This window comes from Macaca thibetana, chromosome 1 (assembly GCF_024542745.1).
Source record: "Macaca thibetana thibetana isolate TM-01 chromosome 1, ASM2454274v1, whole genome shotgun sequence".
NCBI lineage: Eukaryota > Metazoa > Chordata > Mammalia > Primates > Cercopithecidae > Macaca > Macaca thibetana.
This window is the reverse complement of record NC_065578.1, coordinates 193,698,259-193,717,022: the sequence shown is the minus strand read 5'-3', so window position 1 is coordinate 193,717,022 and position 18,764 is coordinate 193,698,259.

The following is an 18,764-nucleotide window of genomic DNA, read 5'->3' as shown; positions in this document are numbered from 1 at the left end:
GGGTGGTCATGGTGGCTCACTCCTGTAATCCCAGCACCTTGGGAGGCCGGGGCGGGCGGATCACTTGAGGTCAGGAGTCTCAGACCAGCCTGGTCAACATGGTGAAAAACGTCTCTACTAAAAATGAAAAAATTAGCCAGGCATGGTGGCATACACGCCTGTAGTCCCAGCTACTTGGGAGTCAGAGGCAGGAGAACCACTTGACCCAGGAGGCAGAGGTTGCAGTGAGCGAAGAGCGAGACTCGTGAGACTCTTTAGACTCGGTAGACTCGTCTCAAAAAACAAAACAGCAACAACAAAAACAGCTTTCCATCCCTTCCCTGAGGCTTGGGGACCTGAACCATGTTAATCTGTAAATCACTGCTTCTGTAACTTTTCCTTGGTGTAAATCATATAGGCAATGAGGCTGGGTATAAACAGTAACTGTCCTTGAATTGGGTAGATGTTTTCTTATTATTTTTGTCTAAGAGGTCATGGCGATAAGCAGAATTCTAAGAATGACCCCCAGTGACGCTTGCGCTTGTATAACCCCCACCCATTTGAGTGTTAGGTGGAACCTATGAATTTGATGAGGCAATATTCCTGTGATTATATTACATTTTATGACAAATGTGAGATTTTCCAGGTGGGCCCAATCTAATCACATGAGCCCTTTAAAAGCAGAGCTTTTCCTTCTGCTAATAGCAGAAGAGGAAGTCAGAGAGATTTGAAGGATGAGAATTTGGCATGCTGCTGTTGGAGGGGGCTACATGCCAAGAAATGTGGGCATCCTGTAACAACTGAGACTGGCTCTTGGCTGACAGCCAGCAGGGAATCAGGATATCAGTCCCAGAATCATAAGGAACTGAATTCTGCTAAAAACCTAAATGAGCTTGGAAGTGGGATTCTCTCGCTGGAGAAGAGCCCAGGTGGGTCACCATCTTAATATTGGCCTGCGAAACCGTAAGCAGAGAATCCACTCAGGCCCACCTGGATCTACAGAACTGTGAGCTAAGCTGATGTGGTAATATTTTAAAGCTGCTAAATTTTTGTTCATTTGTTGTGCATCAATAGGAATCTAACACAAAGGTAAATAGAATATATTTTTTAAATCGAGGCAATATTCACATAACATAAAATTAACTATTAATTATATTTAAGTGTACAACTCAGTGGCATTACTACATTCATAATATTGTGAAACCATCACTTCTGTCTAATTCCAAGATATTTTCAGGAGACTGGTACCTACAGGAGACTGGTACCCATTAAGCAGTCAATCCCTGTTCCCTCCTCCCCTTAGTCCCTGGCAGACACTAATATACTTTCTGACTATGGATTTGTCTGTTCTGGAGGTTACATACAATTTGCGACCTTTTGTGTCTAGCTGCTTTCACTTAGTTTAATGTTTTAAAGATTCATCCACATTGTAGCATGTATCAGTACTTCATTCCTTTTTATGGCTGAGTAATATGTGTATAAACAACATTTTGTTTATCCATCAATTGATAACATTTGGATTGTTTTTACTTTTGTCTATTGTGAATAGTGCTGCTATGAACATTTGTATGCAAATGTTGTATTTGAATATTTATTTTTATTTCTTTGGGGTATATACCTAGGAGTAGAATTGTTGTGTCATTTGGTAATCCTGTGTTTATTTGAGAAACTGCCAAACTGTTTTCCACAGGCTGCATGATTTCACATTCTCATAAGTAATGTATAAAGGTTCCAATTTCTCCACATCCTTGCCAACACTTATTTTCCTTTTTATAGTAGCCATCCTGGTGGGTGTGAAGTGGTATCTCACTGTGGTTTTGATTTGTGCTTCTCTAATGACTGATGTTGAGCATCTTCTCATGTGTTTGTTGGCCAATCGTATAACTTCTTTGGAGAAATGCCTATTCAAGTCCTTTGCCCCTCTTTAATTCAGTTGTTTGTCTTTTGATTGTTGAGTTAGAAGAGTTCTTTATAAATTCTAGGTACTAGACCTTTGTCAGATATGATTTGCAAATATATTTTCTTCCATTTAGTAGGGGTAAATAGAATATCGAGGGACTTTTATATATTAATATAAAAAGCGTGGAGGGGTGTGTTTTGCAAAAAGTAAGATTACACAGTGTTATACAACTGTGTTATGCACTCTTCTGGCTCTTGGTTTTCTCACTAAGGAATAACTCATGAAGAACATTCCGTGTGTTAAGGTATACCTCTAATTCTTTCTAATGCCTACATAATATTCTATTGCATGGGTGTGCTATTCAGCCCTTACTTATAGTTATTCATTCTGTTTCTAGTTTTTGGCCACTGCCATCAATGCTGCAGTTAACATCCTTGTACAATGTTTGTTTGTGTATTTTAAATTTCAGTTTAAAAGGATTTATTCCCAGGAGTAGTATTTCTGGTTTAAAGAGTATATGTGTTTTTAATTTTAATAGATATTGCTCAATTGTTTTACATTAATAACTTACATTTTTACTAGCAATATATGAAAACATTCTTTCTGCACTGCATCCTTTATTACAGCTATAATCAAACTTTATAATTTTTGCCTATCTAATAGGTATAAATCAGTGGTTCTCAATCCGGAATGATTTTGTCCCACAAGGGATATTTGGCAATGTTTGGAGACATTTTTGATTGTCACAATGGGGTGGGGGGAGGGGCAGGTGGTGCTACTAGCTTCTATGGGCAGAACCAGGGATTCTGTTAAATATCCTGCAATATACTTGAGGCATCACCCACAACAAAGAGTTGTCCATCCCAGAATGCCACTAGTGAGAAAGATAAGAAACCATGGTATAAATGATACCTCATTGTGGCTGGGCGCGGTGGCTCACGCCTGTAATCCCAGCACTTTGGGAGGCCAAAGTGGGCAGATCACGAGGTCAAGAGATCAAGACCATCCTGGCCAACATGGTGAAACGCTGTCTCCACTAAAACTACAAAAATTAGCTGGGTGTGGTGGCGCACGCCTGTAGTCCCATCTACTCGGGAGCCTGAGGCAGGAGAATCACTTGAACTGGGGAGGCGGAGGTTGCAGCGAGCAGAGATTGACGCCACTGCACTCCAGCCTGAGACCGGACTCCAACTCAAAAAATAAAAATAAATAAATACCTTATTGTATCTTCAATTTGAAAATCTTTATGAATGAGTTTGAGCATTTTTTTCCATATGTTTGTCAGCTACTTGGATTTACCCTTCTGCAAACAGCCTATCGATATTATTTGACCATTTTTTCTTTTGGTGGCTTATCCCTGTCATTAATTTCTTTTTAAAAGCTTTTTATATTTTTTAATCATTTATTTTTCCTATTCAAAAACATATATTTTTCAAATATACTTTTTAATGGCTTTTGTAGTATCTTTGCTAGATGGTAAAATTTTATTGTAGACATTAAAACAAAGTCTGAAAAAATGGTCCAGACATACTGTGTCTTTGGATGAGAAAAAAAAGCATCATAAAAATGTCCTTTCCCTGAAGCTAATCTATAACTTTAACACAACTCCAACTGGATGTACAAGTCAGACGTTTTTAATCTATGGACTAGCGCAAGCTAGAAAGGAGCATTGATTTATACCTGTTGTGTGACGTGTAGAATTTTGGAGCAAAAAGAAGCATTAAGATCAGTCTGTCCATTGCATTACTTTTCTGACGAAGACACTAAGTTACAGAGGAGTTAAGAGACATATGATATGCTAAAATTGGAAACATTCTGGTTGGCCCAATTTGAACTTTGTTCTAGAAATGATGGAATTCAACAAAAATAATTGTAATCATAAACTATTAATTTTGGAAGAAAACATTGAAGTTGAGATCAAGAAGTGTAAATCAGTTTGCCAGAATAACCTAGAGAGTTAGCAGCAAATTCTAAATATTCTTTGGTCATGCAAACTTACAGCTCAATACTATTCCTCCATGCCATGTAACCTCTTAAGTGCTTGCCTAGTTAATGTTTCTTTACTTTCGATATACTGGTACCACAAAGCAGTTCTCCTGGAAAACGGAGTATTGAAAGGCCTTTCAAAGATATTTACTAGAACTTGAATTCTTACTTCATCCCTGTAAGTATGATAGGTACAAATACACATTTTTTCTCAATTTATAGGTGGGAACACTGAGGGACAAAGGATCTTAGTCCTTCTAGGTCACATTTATTTCCTCAGCGTGAGTATATTGAGAGCCTGTTGTTCAAGGCCTTGCTTTGGTACTATAGCAAAGATAAGACAGTCCCCAACCTCAGAGAGCTCGTATGGTGAATCGGTGGTGAATCAGTCACCCAAGAACCACTCCTGGCTATGCCCCTGAAATGCTCCTAAACTGATGACTTATTTCACAAACAGAACCAAGTTCTGTTCTGACAATAATCACAGACTAAATGACTTGCTGTGCCATCCAGTAAAATGCCAGTTCAGCTCACAAGTGACTCTCTTCTTTGTTTCTTAAATGCCTGACCCAGAATTTTGAATGTAGTCATCAAGACATCGCCCCACAGCTGAGCTGTGTCATGGAGCAGCCAGCCCATCTAAAAGGCTGCCTACTCATCAGCCTGCTCAGCCTGTGTGGGCTGGGAATGTGGTGCCGTGCAGGGGAGGCATTGCCACCCTTGCATGGTACCACATACCCTTTGGGAAAGTGCTCTGGGCCTGTCCCATAAACACTCTGTGGCACCATTCCTCCCTCCTGACTCTGCCTGCCTTCTGCCATCCTTTGACGTGTGAATTGGAAAGCTGTCATCACCTATTAATCTCAAAAATGTCATCCTGTGTGAAAAGTGAGTGCACTCTGGGAGAACAAACTGGTTATTAACCATAATTCAGTTATTATTAAACCACTGTCTTCATCCTCAGACTTGCATTTATTTTATTGTAGTTTCTTGCCTCTAGTCTCACCCTAGCCCAGGCCAATCTTCATACCACAGTAAGAAGAATCTTCCTCAAACCTGATATTACCCTTGCCCTGATCTCTGATTGTTTAAGAATCTCTGGTGCTTAATAAATAAAGTAGAAACTTCATATTTCTGACTTCTGCTAACTGCTTCAGTCTCATTTTCTACTAATCTCCATTAATGCTCACCAGTTTCTCAAATTGTCATTCAGATGTCTTATCTCCTTCACCCCTACCACCCTAGTTCAGGCCATCATTATTTGTCTTCTGAGCTGCTACCCTAGCTCCTAACCCATTTCTCTGACCACAGCCTTCCCCTACTAGTCTATTTGCCCAGCAGGCAGATTGACCTCCCTAAAGCCTAAATTGGATTGTGCCACTCTTCTGCTCAGATCCCTCCAATGGCTTCCCATCAAATTTTGAATTAAATCCTAAGTTTTTACTGTGGTCTGTAAGACCCTACCTGATATACTCACTCCATCTCAGTATATCTCTAATCTCATCTCCTGTGACTCTCCACTTTCCCACTCTGGGCTAGTCACGCTGGCTTCTTCATTGTTTCTGGTATGTACTAAGCACAATTCCACATCAGGACCTTGGCCCTTGCTATTCTGTCTGCCTAGAACAGTCTCTTCCTAGATATTAGTATAATGCCCTCCCTCACTACTTTCAGGTTTCTGCCTAATTATTATCTTATTCTACTTAAAATAGCACACATTCCCATCCTGACCACCTTCTATTCTTCTATGTTGCTTTCTTCATCTTAGCACTCATCCCCACTTGCTGTATTATGTATTTATTTATTTTGCCTGTTTCTGAGAATGAGCACTACAGTAAGAGCTCAATGAAAGCAATGACTTGTTTTTGTTTACTCCTCTGGAACAGTGCTTGGCAACATACTCATACTTGACACATATTTGTTGAATGAATGAAGTTAAGTATCAGTTCCTCTCTGCACACTTCTCTGACACCTCTTGGGCAATTGCTCTATTTTCTATTCCCTTGGAACTATGTATATACCTCTACTATAGCTATCACATTTTACTGTAACTTTTTTCCCTCACCAGTCTATAAAATCCTTAAAAGCAGGTATCTTATCATATCCTTCCTAACACAAATTTGGTGAAAATGAGTAGCGTGAATGAAAGAAGAATAGCAATACAGCCACTCTGCGGATTCAAGGATGCACATGTTTGAGCCCTGGTTAATCCCATCTTCAGGAGGCTACAATGATACTAAATGTGGCATTTATTTCAGTAGAGGTGCTCAAGGCAAAAACGATCTTTTACTGTTCTATAAATCCCTAAATTTCCCTTAGGAAAATACTTGGGTATTTTCCCATAAACTACTTGGGTGGCTGAAGCTTCAAAAACAAGCTAATATGTAACAGTTCTGTCATAAGGCCATATCACAAACACTGATAAGATGTGGAATTCAATAAGAAAATGAAATAGATATTCGTAGAAAAAAGATTTTAACACATTGTCCACCTGGATGCCATGAGTTCTGTGGACCTCCCTCATACAGACTCCAGGAGCCAACCTAGGGGAAATTTTGTTGTGATCCAAAAATGGCACTGGATTAGGAATTGAGAACCCTAGGAATTGAGAATTGAGAATTCTCACTCAGGTTTTTCTATAAATAGGCTATATGACTTCGGGTAAGTGGCTGCGTGTTGCATCTGAGGTTCCTCTAATATGGGTGTTAGGAGTTGATGATCTCCGTAAGCCTTCCAGCTATAAAGCTCACTGACTCTATTGATTCAGCTGGGAGACTGTACCTAAGTAATAGGAACAGTTTGAGTACTAGAAAAGGAATGTATTCTCTCTCAACATCAATGACCTTGAATGTGAGGGTGATTACAGAGTTTTGACACCTAGCAGTGCCTGGACCCAGGTCTCAAATCCTGTTTGTACTCCTGCTCCTATAGACACAACTGCTTTTCCCAAACTTGCAGAAACTGGACTCCCATTAAGATGGAAGAGGGGGCCGGGCGAGGTGGCTCACACCTGTAATCCCAGCACTTTGGGAGGCCGAGGCAGGGAGATCACAAGGTCAAGAGATCAAGACCATCATGGCCAACATGGTGAAACCCTGTCCCTACTAAAAATACAAAAATTAGCTGGGCATAGTGGCACGTGCCTGTAGTCCCAGCTACTCAGGGGGCTGAGACAGGAGAATCACTTGAACCTGGGAGGCGGAGGTTGCAGTAAGCCAAGATCTCACCACTGCACTCCAGCCTGGTGACAAGTGAGACTTCCTCTCAAAGAAAAAAAAAAGGATGGAAGAGGGAAAGGGTTTGAGGCACTAGCTGGATTTGAGAGATGTGTTTAGCTGAGGTCTTAGGCAGGAGACTGCAAACTTGCCAGCATTGTAGTTGGCTAAGCTCTGCTACTGGATTTTTCTCTGAGAATGAGAATGAATGTGGCCCAGCATTCAGGGTGTGTCCTTTGGGAGTTCCCAGGGGGCTTCCGGAGATTGCCAGAGGCACGCTGGGAGCAGACAGTCACAGTTACCTATGAGGTGGCAGTTCTGGAAGCCCGGTCTGTGACTCAAAGCAGCCTCCTTGTTTCCGTACATCAGACACACTCCCATTAAGAATGGGTTCATGTGAGACCAGAAGGGGCTGAACTATTTAGCCAAGACAGGTGGTAAAATAATTTCTTTTCTGATATATTTTATCTTTCTTAGAGAATGTATCAGAACTTTTTTGGGAAAGTGTGATGAGTCTTGATTTGTAAAAGCATGTCACCTCTTATAGTAATCTCCAAAGCAGCATTTATAATCACTTGTGAATGAGTCATAAATTAAGAAATGTTGAATGATCTGAAATAAGGGTGTGTTGATTTCTCTCATCAAATACTCATTTATGGCAACATAATGGACTCAAGGCACAGATATTAAGTGCTTTGAAATTCTCAAAGCCACAAAGACAGGCCATATCTATGAATGTTTCTGATATGTCACTCCCCTGCCTTCTTCCTTCTTAATGATGTGTAAATGCATTTAAACACACAATCACACATTTATTTTATCTCCTTTCAGTTATGTGTTCTCTATGTGATTTGGTGAGATATTTTAAAATACTCTTCAATGGATAATTAAAGGTTCAATAATTTTTATGTAAAATTCTCCCAGATAGAAGAGATTAGTAAAGAAATATTCTTTCTAAGTCTCAATCTGAATACAGTACTGATTCAGGACCCCCTCTCCAGGTTCTCATAACTGCAAATTCCCATTATGCTGTTCAGCCTTTGTCTCCTTCTGAATTCTGATTTTGAAGATGAGGGTTCTTGGCTGTAATATTTGCTAACAGTGAGAAGACATCTTCAGTTCTTGGTGAGGCATTCAGGTATTACAGAACATAGCTATTTAAGCCGTGTGTGTGCATGCTTGTCACATCCTGCCTGGTAAACAATTTCTGGTTTTTGTATACATGACTTCCTCTCCCACTAACTGTAGGGATTTTTGTGATTAGAAATTAATTGTGGTCTTTATCTTTCCTGGTGTCTCCTGTGGTGTTTTAAATATAAGAGTTGTCCAGTAAGTGTTTGGTGGACACATTTCTGAGTCTTCATGGATTATACTTTCAACTTTCACTAATGCTTTTTTTGCAAATTTACAGGTATTATAACATTCCATTTAGCTGTAAATGAAGCATTCCATGCTTATAGTTGGCCAAGTTCTTCTGTTGTGCTGTGGAGATCTTTAGGTGAAACCATCTTTAGAGTCTGTCATGAACCACAGGGTGAAAAAGACCTATCTCTGTATTACAGTATGAATGTCCTTTCAGGAGACATCTGCATTCATGCTTTTGCTTATAACTAATATCATTTTAATTTCTAACCTCTTCTTTAACTTTCCATTGGCATTCCATAGCAGAAGCTCTTCCTAGTTTGAAATACAAGAGAAGATCTACAGATTCAAGACCTTGTGTCTAGGAGGTCCACCAAGAACTCTGAGTCTCAGTTCTTTATTCTTCAAAGGATACTTTGATATGTCCCCATCAGTGAGGACAGGAATTTTATATAAGAAAGAGAAATTAATGAAACTTGTGAGCATCTGAGTATTCTGATCTCTTACCTCTCCACTCTCACCCTATCTAAAACCTCATCACCTGACTTAGCACATAAAGAGCTTAATGGTGGGGTATGTGAGACTAACCTAGGTTAAGGACCTAGCCACCATTATAACTTTTGGCAACCTAGGACAAGGTACCATTCCCTTCTAAGGCTCAGTTTTCTCATGTAAAATGGGGATAATAATATCTACTTCTTAGGGTAGTTGGGAGGATTAAATAAGATTATATGTGATAAATGTTCTGCGTAGTACCTAGCACAAAATTAATCTTTAAAAAAAAGGAGATCTATTATTATCTAAGTACCATAGTGGGTCAGCTTCCAAGTACTTAGGAAAAATCCTTGCACAAAGTAGGAGCTCTTTAAATACTTGTGCAGGCAGAAAATGCCAGTTACATTTTCAAATTTAGCTTTTGTTTATTTTGTTAGAGACTAGAGCATATTCATGAGCACAGGAAAAAGAAGAGATCCAGAGTTTAAAAAATTTTCTTTAAGCAACTTTATTGAGGTATAATTTTTGTCCAATATCACCCATTTTAAGTATATATTAAGTATATATTTGATAAGTTTTGACAAACATATGTAATCAAACACATGAAACAAGTCTCTGAGGTGTGGAGGTGCTGGGGTCTGAAACTGAAATGTAAGGAGTGACCTGATTAAGAAAGGAAAATTCACCCTGTCAGAGGTGGTCGAACCAGAGCGACTCCATTTTGAGTAAGGGTTAGGAAAATGAGGCTGAGACTTGCTGGGCTGCATTCTAAAAAAGTGAGGTAATCCTAACTTTTAGATATTTATGGTTAAGGGAACAAATTAATAATGTTTACTAAACACAACCGGATTTAGGAGTGTCCAGGTATCCCGATATCTGGAGAACAAAGGCATTCCTAATTTTGCTTTAAAGACAGTACTATCAATTCTTGCAAAATATAGTAATTAAGAAAATTCATCCTTTATCACAAACCCTTGTAGCAGAACACATCTCCCCATATATACAAGCATTGTACCTAAGGTGAGTGCGTTCCACCTCATGTCCTGCTCTGTCTATAGCAGAAATGTCTTTCACCATTTTGCTTTCTTAATAAACTTGCTTTCACTTTGCACTGAGGACTCACCCTGAATTCTTTGTTGCACAAGATCCAAGATTCCTTTCTTGGGGTCAGGATTGGGACCCCTTTCCTGTAACAGCCTCAGGCTCCCTAGGTAAGGTGGGTGAAAATGTAGATAAATAGGCACTAGAAGGGGGTAGGAGATGACATTGAAAACATTCCCTAATGTTATCTATTTTTGCTATGTGGTAATAGGCAAGGTACTTGCTGAAAAAAAGTAAACAAGGATGAGACAGTTTCTACCTTAGAATATGAAAGTTTAAATAGCATATTTGGGGAGCGACTGACAAGGAGTGTGTATAAAATTGCCCAGCTAGGTCTGTCTGTTACAGCCTGGGTGTAGCATGGAGAGTGTAAGTTCTGGACTAATTCAAGGTTGGGGGCTTCTCAGGGGGTAAGAATGAGGAGCAGAAGGCCAGAGACAAGAGTTTTCCACAGGGTTGGTAAGTATTGTTGATGAGCCATGGGTGTATGCTGCTTAGAGAAGGAAGGGAAGCCATGAGGGGCCCCAGAGGTATTTTGTAATGAAGGGATTGAGAGAGCTGGATATATCCATGAAATCTGAGAGTGGTTGGGGTGGGAGTTCACACAAGCTGAGATGCACAGGGAGTTTCTTGCTAGTTGGACTTAAAATTCCATGGAAGACGTATTCTGAAGGATGATGTATTAGTCAGTTTTCACACTGCTATAAAGATACTACTGAAGACTGGGTAATTTTTAAAGGAAAGATATTTTATTGACCCACAGTTGCACATGGCTGGGGAGGCCTCAGGAAACTTACAATCATGGCAGAAGGGGAAGCAGACACATCTCACATGGCAGCAGGTGAGAGAGAGCGAATCCCAGGGGAAACTGCCGTTTATAAAACCATCAGATCTTGTGAGAACTCTCTCACTATCATGAGAATAGCACTGGGGAAACCACCCATATGATTCAATCACCTCCCACCAGGCCTTTCTCTCAACAGCAGGGGAATATAATTCAAGATGAGATTTGGGTGAGTACACAAAGCCTAATCATATTAGATGACAAAGTTCACGTTGTGTTCACAGAAATTGGCTCTTCACATACAATGGAATGGAATGCAAAGTTAATCTGTCAACAATGGATAGAAAAGAAAGGATCATTTTGACAACACTAGGCTTTTTTTGTTTTCTTTTTTTCTTTTTTTTTTTTTTTTCCAGACAGAGTTTTGCTCTGTCGCCGAGGCTAGAGTGAAGTGGTGCAATCTCTGCTCACTGCAAACTCCACCCCCAGGGTTCAAGCGATTCTCCTGCCTCAGCCTCCTGAGTAGCTGGGATTACATACACCTGCCACCATGCCTGGCTAATTTTTTTTTTTTAGTACCGATGGAGTTTCACGATGTTGGCCAGGCTGGTCTCGAACTCCTGACTTCAGGTCATCCACCACCTCGACCTCCCAAAGTGTTAGGATTACAGGCATGAACCACCATGCCTGGCCCAACACTGGGCTTTTAAAAAGCACTGCCAGTGTTTCAGTGGGTAGTGTTCTTACCCATAGTCTTTGGGAAACAACTATTACATTGTGTACTGCTTAATTCGTTAGCAAATCCTATTGACTTTGCCTTCAAAATATGGCCGGAATTCCACCACTCTCACCATTTTTATTGCTATCACCATTTATATGAATATCTGTAATTGCAGCTAAATTGGACTTCCTGCTAACATCCTTGATCCCCTATAGTCATTTCTTGTTATAGCTGTCAGAAAGATTCTTTTAAAGCACAAGTCAGATGATATTCTTCTCTGCTCAATACTGTCCAGCAGCTTCCCATCTCATTCAGCAAATGAGCAAAAGGCTACTAGACCTAAATAGCCACTCTATCCCCCACACTCCATCCCTCTCTACATTTCCCCACCCATTTTACTTTTTAGTCTCAACTTCTGCTCTCCCTCTTGCTCATTTGGCTTCAGCCACCTGGTTCTCCTTGCTAGTCACTCCCTGCATGTTTTCACTACAAAACATGTACTCACAGTTCTTTCTGCCTTCCAAGTTTTTTTTTTTTTTTTTTTTCCTATATGTCTCCTCACTTCCTCGGCTCTTTCCTCAAACATCAAACTAGGGCCTCTCCTTACCATCCTTTTCAATGTTGACTTCCTCCCCACTACAAACACTCAGTTCCCACTATTGATTTATTTTTGTCATAGGTCTATTATCTAATATATTATTTTTCTTATGGTTTATTGTCTCTTTCTTTCAACTTGTGAATAAACTCTATTCAAGTAGGAATTTTTCTGTTTTCTTTTCTTCAGTACCTAGAACAGTACCTAGCACTTAATAGGCAATCAATAAATGAATTGACTGTAAAGGTATTTGTCATGACTCAGAAGGTTGACAAGGATATCCAGGACCTGAACTCAGCTCTGCAACAAGCAGACCTAATAGACATCTACAGAACTCTTCACCCCAAATCAACAGAATATGCATTCCTCTCAGCACCACATCACACTTATTCTAAAATTGACTACATAATTGGAAGTAAAACACTCCTCAGCAAATGTAAAAGAACAGAAATCACAACAGACTGTCTCTCAGACCACAATACAATCAAATTAGAACTCAGGATTAAGAAACTCACTCAAAACCACACAACTACATGGAAACTGAACAACTTGCTCCTGAATGACTACTGGGTAAATAATGAAATGAAGGCAGAAATAAAGATGTTCTTTGAAACCAATGAGAACAAAGACACAACATACCAGAATCTCTAGGACACATTTAAAGCAATGTGTAGAGGGAACTATATAGCACTAAATGCCCACAAGAGAAAGCAGAAAAGATCTAAAATTGATACCCTAACATCACAATTAAAAGAACTAGAGAAGCAAGAGCAAACAAATTCAAAAGCTAGCAGAAGGCAAGAAATAACTAAGATCAGAGCAGAACTGAAAGAGAGAGAGACACAAAAAGCCATTCAAAAAATCAATGAATCCAGGAGCTGGTTTTTTGAAAAGATCAACAAAATTGATAGGCCGCTAGCAAGAAGAAGTAAAGAGAGAAGAGTCAAACAGATGCAATAAAAAAATGATAAAGGGGATATCACCACTGATCCCACAGAAATACAAACTACCATCAGAGAATACTATAAACACCTCTATGCAAATAAACTAGAAAACCTAGAAGAAATGGGTAAATTCCTGGACACTTACACCCTCCCAAGACTAAACGAGGAAGAGGTTGAATCTCTGAATAGATCAATAACAGGCTCTGAAATTGAGGCAATGATTAATAGCCTATCAACCAAAAAATGTCCAGGACCAGACAGATTCACAGCTGAATTCACCAGAGGTACAAGGAGGAGCCGATACCATTTCTTCTGAAACTATTCCAATCAATGGAAAAAGATGGAATCCTCCCTAACTCATTTTATGAGGCCAACATCATCCTGATTCCAAAGCCTGGCAGAGACACATCAAAAAAAGAGAATTTTAGACCAATATCCCTGATGAACATCGATGCAAAAATCCTCAATAAAATATTGGCAAACTGAATCCAGCAGCACATCAAAAAGCTTATCCACCATGATCAAGTTGGCTTCATCCCTGGGGTGCAATCTGGTTCAACATATGCAAATCAATAAATGTAATCCATCACATAAACAGAACCAATGACCAGAACCACATGATTATATCAATAGATGCAGAAAAGGCCTTCGACAAAATTCAACAGCCCTTCATGCTAAAAACTCTCAATAAATTCGGTATTGATGGAACATATCTCAAAATAAGAGCTACTTATGACAAAGTCACAGCCAATATCATAATGAATGGGCAAAAACTGGAAGCATTCCCTTTGAAAACCGGCACAAAACAGGGATGCCCTCTTTCACCACTCCTATTCAACATAATGTTTGAAGTTCTGGCCAGGGCAATCAGGCAAGAGAAAGAAAGAAAGGGTATTCAATTAGGAAAAGAGGAAGTCAATTGTCCCTGTTTGCAGATGACATGAGTGTATGTTTAGAAAACCCCATTGTCTCAGCCCAAAATCTCCTTAAGCTGATAAGCAACTTCAGCAAAGTTTCAGGATACAAAAATCAATGCGCAAAAATCGCAATCATTCCTATACACCAATAACAGACAGAGAGCCAAATCATGAGTGAACGCTCATTCACAATAGCTTCAAAGAGAATAAAATATCTAGGAATCCAACTTACAAGGGATGTGAAGGACTTCTTCAAGTAGAACTACAAACCACTGCTCAAGGAAATAAGACACAAACAAATGGAAGAATATTCCATGCTTGTGGATATGAAAAATCAATATCGTGAAAATGGCCATACTGGCCAAAGTAATTTATAGATTCAATGCTATCCCCATCAAGCTACCAATGACTTTCTTCACAGAATTGGAAAAAAACTACTTTAAAGTTCATATGGAACCAAAAAACAGCCTGCATTGCAAAGACAATCCTAAGCAAAAAGAACAAAGCTGGAGGCATCATGCTACCTGACTTCAAACTATACTACAAGGATACAGTAACCAAAACAGCATGGTACTGGTACCAAAACAAAGATATAGACCAATGGAACAGAACAGAGCCCTTGGAAATAATACCACACATCTACAACCATCTGATCTTTGACAAACCTGACAAAAACAAGAAATGGGGAAAGGATTCCCTATTTAATAAATAGTGCTGGGACAACTGACTAGTCATATGTAGAAAGCTGAAACTGGATCCCTTCCTTACACCTTATACAAAAATTAATTCAAGATGTATTAAAGACTTAAATGTTAGACATAAAACCATAAAACCCCTAGAAGAAAACCTAGGCAATACCATTCAGGACATAGGCATGGGCAAGGACTTCATGACTAAAACACCAAAAGCAATGGCAACAAAAGTCAAAATTGACAAATGGGATCTAATTAAACTAAAGAGCTTCTGCATGGCAAAAGAAACTACCATCAGAGTGACCAGGCAACCTACAGAATGGGAGAAAAATTTTGCAATCTACCTATCTGACAAAGGGCTAATATCCAGAATCTACAAAGAACTCAAATTTACAAGAAAAAAAACCCATCAAAAAGTGAGCAAGGGACATGAGCAGACACTTCTCAAAAGAAGACATTTGTGCAGCCAATAGACACATGAAAAAATGCTCGTCATCACTGGTGATCAGAGAAATGCAAATCAAAACCATGATGAGATACCATCTCATGCCAGTTAGAATGGCAATCATTAAAAAGTCAGGAAATAACAGATGCTGGAGAGGATGTGAAGAAATAGGAAGTCTTTTACACTGTTGGTGGGAGTATAAATTAGTTCAACCATTGTGGAAAACAGTGTGGCGATTCCTCAAAGATCTAGAACTAGAATTACCATTTGACCCAGTGATCCCATTACTGGGTGTATACCCAAAGGAATATAAATCATGTTACTATAAAGACACATGGCACACATATGTTTACTGTGATACTATTCACAATAGCAAAGACTTGGAACTAACCCAAATGGCCATCAGTGATAGACTTGATTAAGACAATGTGGCATATATACACCGTGGAATACTATACAGCCATAAAAAAGGAAAAGTTCATTTCCTTTGCAGGGACATGGATGACGATGGAAACCATCATTCTCAGCAAACTATCACAAGGACAGAAAACCAAACATTGCAAGTTCTTACTGATAGGTGGAAATTGAACAATGAGATCACTTGGACACAGGGTGGGGAACATCACACACCAGGGCCTGTTAGGGGGTGGGGGTTGAGGGAGGGATAACATTACGAGAAATACCTAATGTAATTGATGAGTTGATGGGTGCAGTAAACCAACATGGCACATGTGTACATATGTATCAAACCTGCATGTTGTGCACATGTACCCTAGAACTTAAATTATAATAATCATAAAGATATTTGTCATTACTATAAGGCAAAATTTTAATTGAATGTAGGCATAGATACCAAGAAAAAGGATAACAAGGCCATGATTTAAAAAAGATAATTTCCTCTGGAAAAGGAAAGAAAAAAATGAAAAAAAAAAAAAGAGAGGAAGAACTAAAGCTGCTACTGTTTAATTATTAATTAACTATTAGCTCCTTAATAGTTCAAAAACTGAGACAGATCAAAGGTCAGAGAAAGAAAACAAAGAAGGAGCATAAGGATTTAAGAAATCAGTTGGGATGCCTTGTATTCTAAGCACATATTCTAGGAAAAGCCTGTAATCTAATTTAACATCCCTCCACATCCATGAAAATTTAGATTGTAAGGAACCGCAGAACATCATTAGAAAGGGTGTTTAAAAGCATGGCATTACATTTAAGTAGGCTCGTGTGTTAAAGGGAGCTAAACAGGATGACAAGATGTATTATAGCAAAATAGTTCATGAAAATGATTACTTCAAAAGAAGTTTTCTTATACTACAAACACCAGTATGCAAATAAACCAGAAAATCTAGAAGAAATTGATAAATTCCTGGACACATACATCCTCCCAAAACGAAACCAGGAAGAAGTCGAATCCCTGAGTAGGCCAATAACAAGTTCTGAAATTGAGGCAGTAATTAATAGCCTACCAACCAAAGAAAAGCCCAGGACCAGACAGATTTACAGCAGAATTCTACTAGAGATACAAAGAGGAGCTAGTACCATTCCTTCTGAAACTATTCCAAACAATAAAAAAAGAGGAACTCCTCCCTAACTCAATTTATGAGGCCAGCATCAACCTGATACCAAAACCTGACAGAGACACAACAGAAAAAGAAAATTTCAGGCCAGTATCCAAAATCCTCAATAAAATGCTGGCAAACTGAGTCCAGCAGCACATCAAAAAGCTTATTTACCACAATCAAGTTGACTTCATCTCTGGAATGGAAGGCTGGGTTCAACATGCACAAATCAATAAATGTAATCCATCACACAAACAGAATCAATGACAAAAACCACATGATTACCTCAATAGACGGAGAAAAGGCCTTCAATAAAATTCAAGAACGCTTCATGTTAAAAACTCTCAATAAACTAGGTATTGATGGGGCATATCTCAAAATAATAAGAGCCACTTATGATAAATCCATAGCCAATATCATACTGAATGGGCAAAAGCTAGAAGTATTCCTTTCGAAATGTGGCACAAGACAAGGATGACCTCTTTCACCACTCCTATTCAACATAGTATTGGAAGTTCTGGCCAGGCCGATAAAGCAAAAAAAAAAAATAAAGGGCATTTAAATAGGAAGAGAGGAAGTCAAATTGTCTCTGTTTGCAGATGACACGATTGAATATTTAGAAAACCCCATAGTCTCAGCCCAAAATCTCCTTAAGCTTATAAGCAACTTCAGGAAAGTCTCAGGTTACAAAATCAATGTGCAAAAATCACAAGCATTCCTATACAGCATTAATAGACAAACAGAGAGCCAAATCATGAGTGAACTCCCATTCACAATTGCTACAAAAAGAATAAAATACCTCGGAATACAACTTAGAAGGGACGTAAAGGACCTCTTCAAGGAGGACTACAAACCACTGCTCAAGGAAATAAGAAAGGAGAGAAACAAATGGAAAAACATTCCATGTTCATGGATAGGAAGATTCAATATCATGAAAATGGCCATACTACCCAAGGTAATGTATAGATTCAATGCTATTCCTATCAAGCTACCATTGACTTTCTTCTCAGAATTAGAAAAAGCTACTTTAAATTTCATATGGAACAAAAACCCTTTATAGCCAAGACAATCCTAAGCAAAAAGAACAAAACTGGAGGCATCATGCTACCTGACTCCAAACTATACCACAAGCCTACAGTAACCAAAACAGCATGCTACCGATACCAAAACAGATATATAGACTAATGGAAGAGAATAGTGACCTAAGAATAACACCACACATCTACAACCATCTGATCTTCGACAAACCTGCCAAAAACAAGAAATGGGGAAAGGATTCCCTATTTAATAAATGGCGCTGGGAAAACTGGCTAGCCATATGCAGAAAACTGAAACTGGAACCCTTCCTTACACCTTATACAAAAATTAACTCAAGATGGATTAAGTACTTAAATGTTAAACCCAAAACCATAAAAATCCTAGAAGAAAACCTAGGCAATACTATTCAAGAAAAAGGCATGAGCAAAGACTTAATGACTAAAACAACAAAAGCAACTGCAACAAAAGGCAAAATTAACAAATGGGATCCAATTAAATTAAACAGCTTCTGCACAGCAAAAGAAATTATCAGGGTAAACAGGCAACCTACAGAATGGGAGAAAATTTTTGCAACCTACCCATCTGACAAAGGTCTAATATCCAGAATCTACAAGGAACTTAAATTTACAAGAATAAAACAACGCCGTCAAAACATGGGTGAAAGATATGAACAGATACTTCTCAAAAGAAGACATTTATGCAGGCAACAAACATATGGAAAAAAAGCTCATCATCACTGGTTATTAGAGAAATGCAAATCAAAACCACAATGAGATACCATCTCATACCAGTTAGAATGGCGATTATTAAAAAGTCAGGAAACAATAGATGCTGGCAAGGCCATGGAGAAATAGGAATGCTTTTACACTGTGAGTAGGGGTATAAATTAGTTCCACCATTGTGGAAAACAGTGTGGTGATTCCTCAAGGATATAGAACAAGAAATACCATTGGACTCAGCAATCCCATTACTGGGTATATACCCAAAGAAATATAAATCATTCTACTATAAAGACACATGCACATGTATGTTTA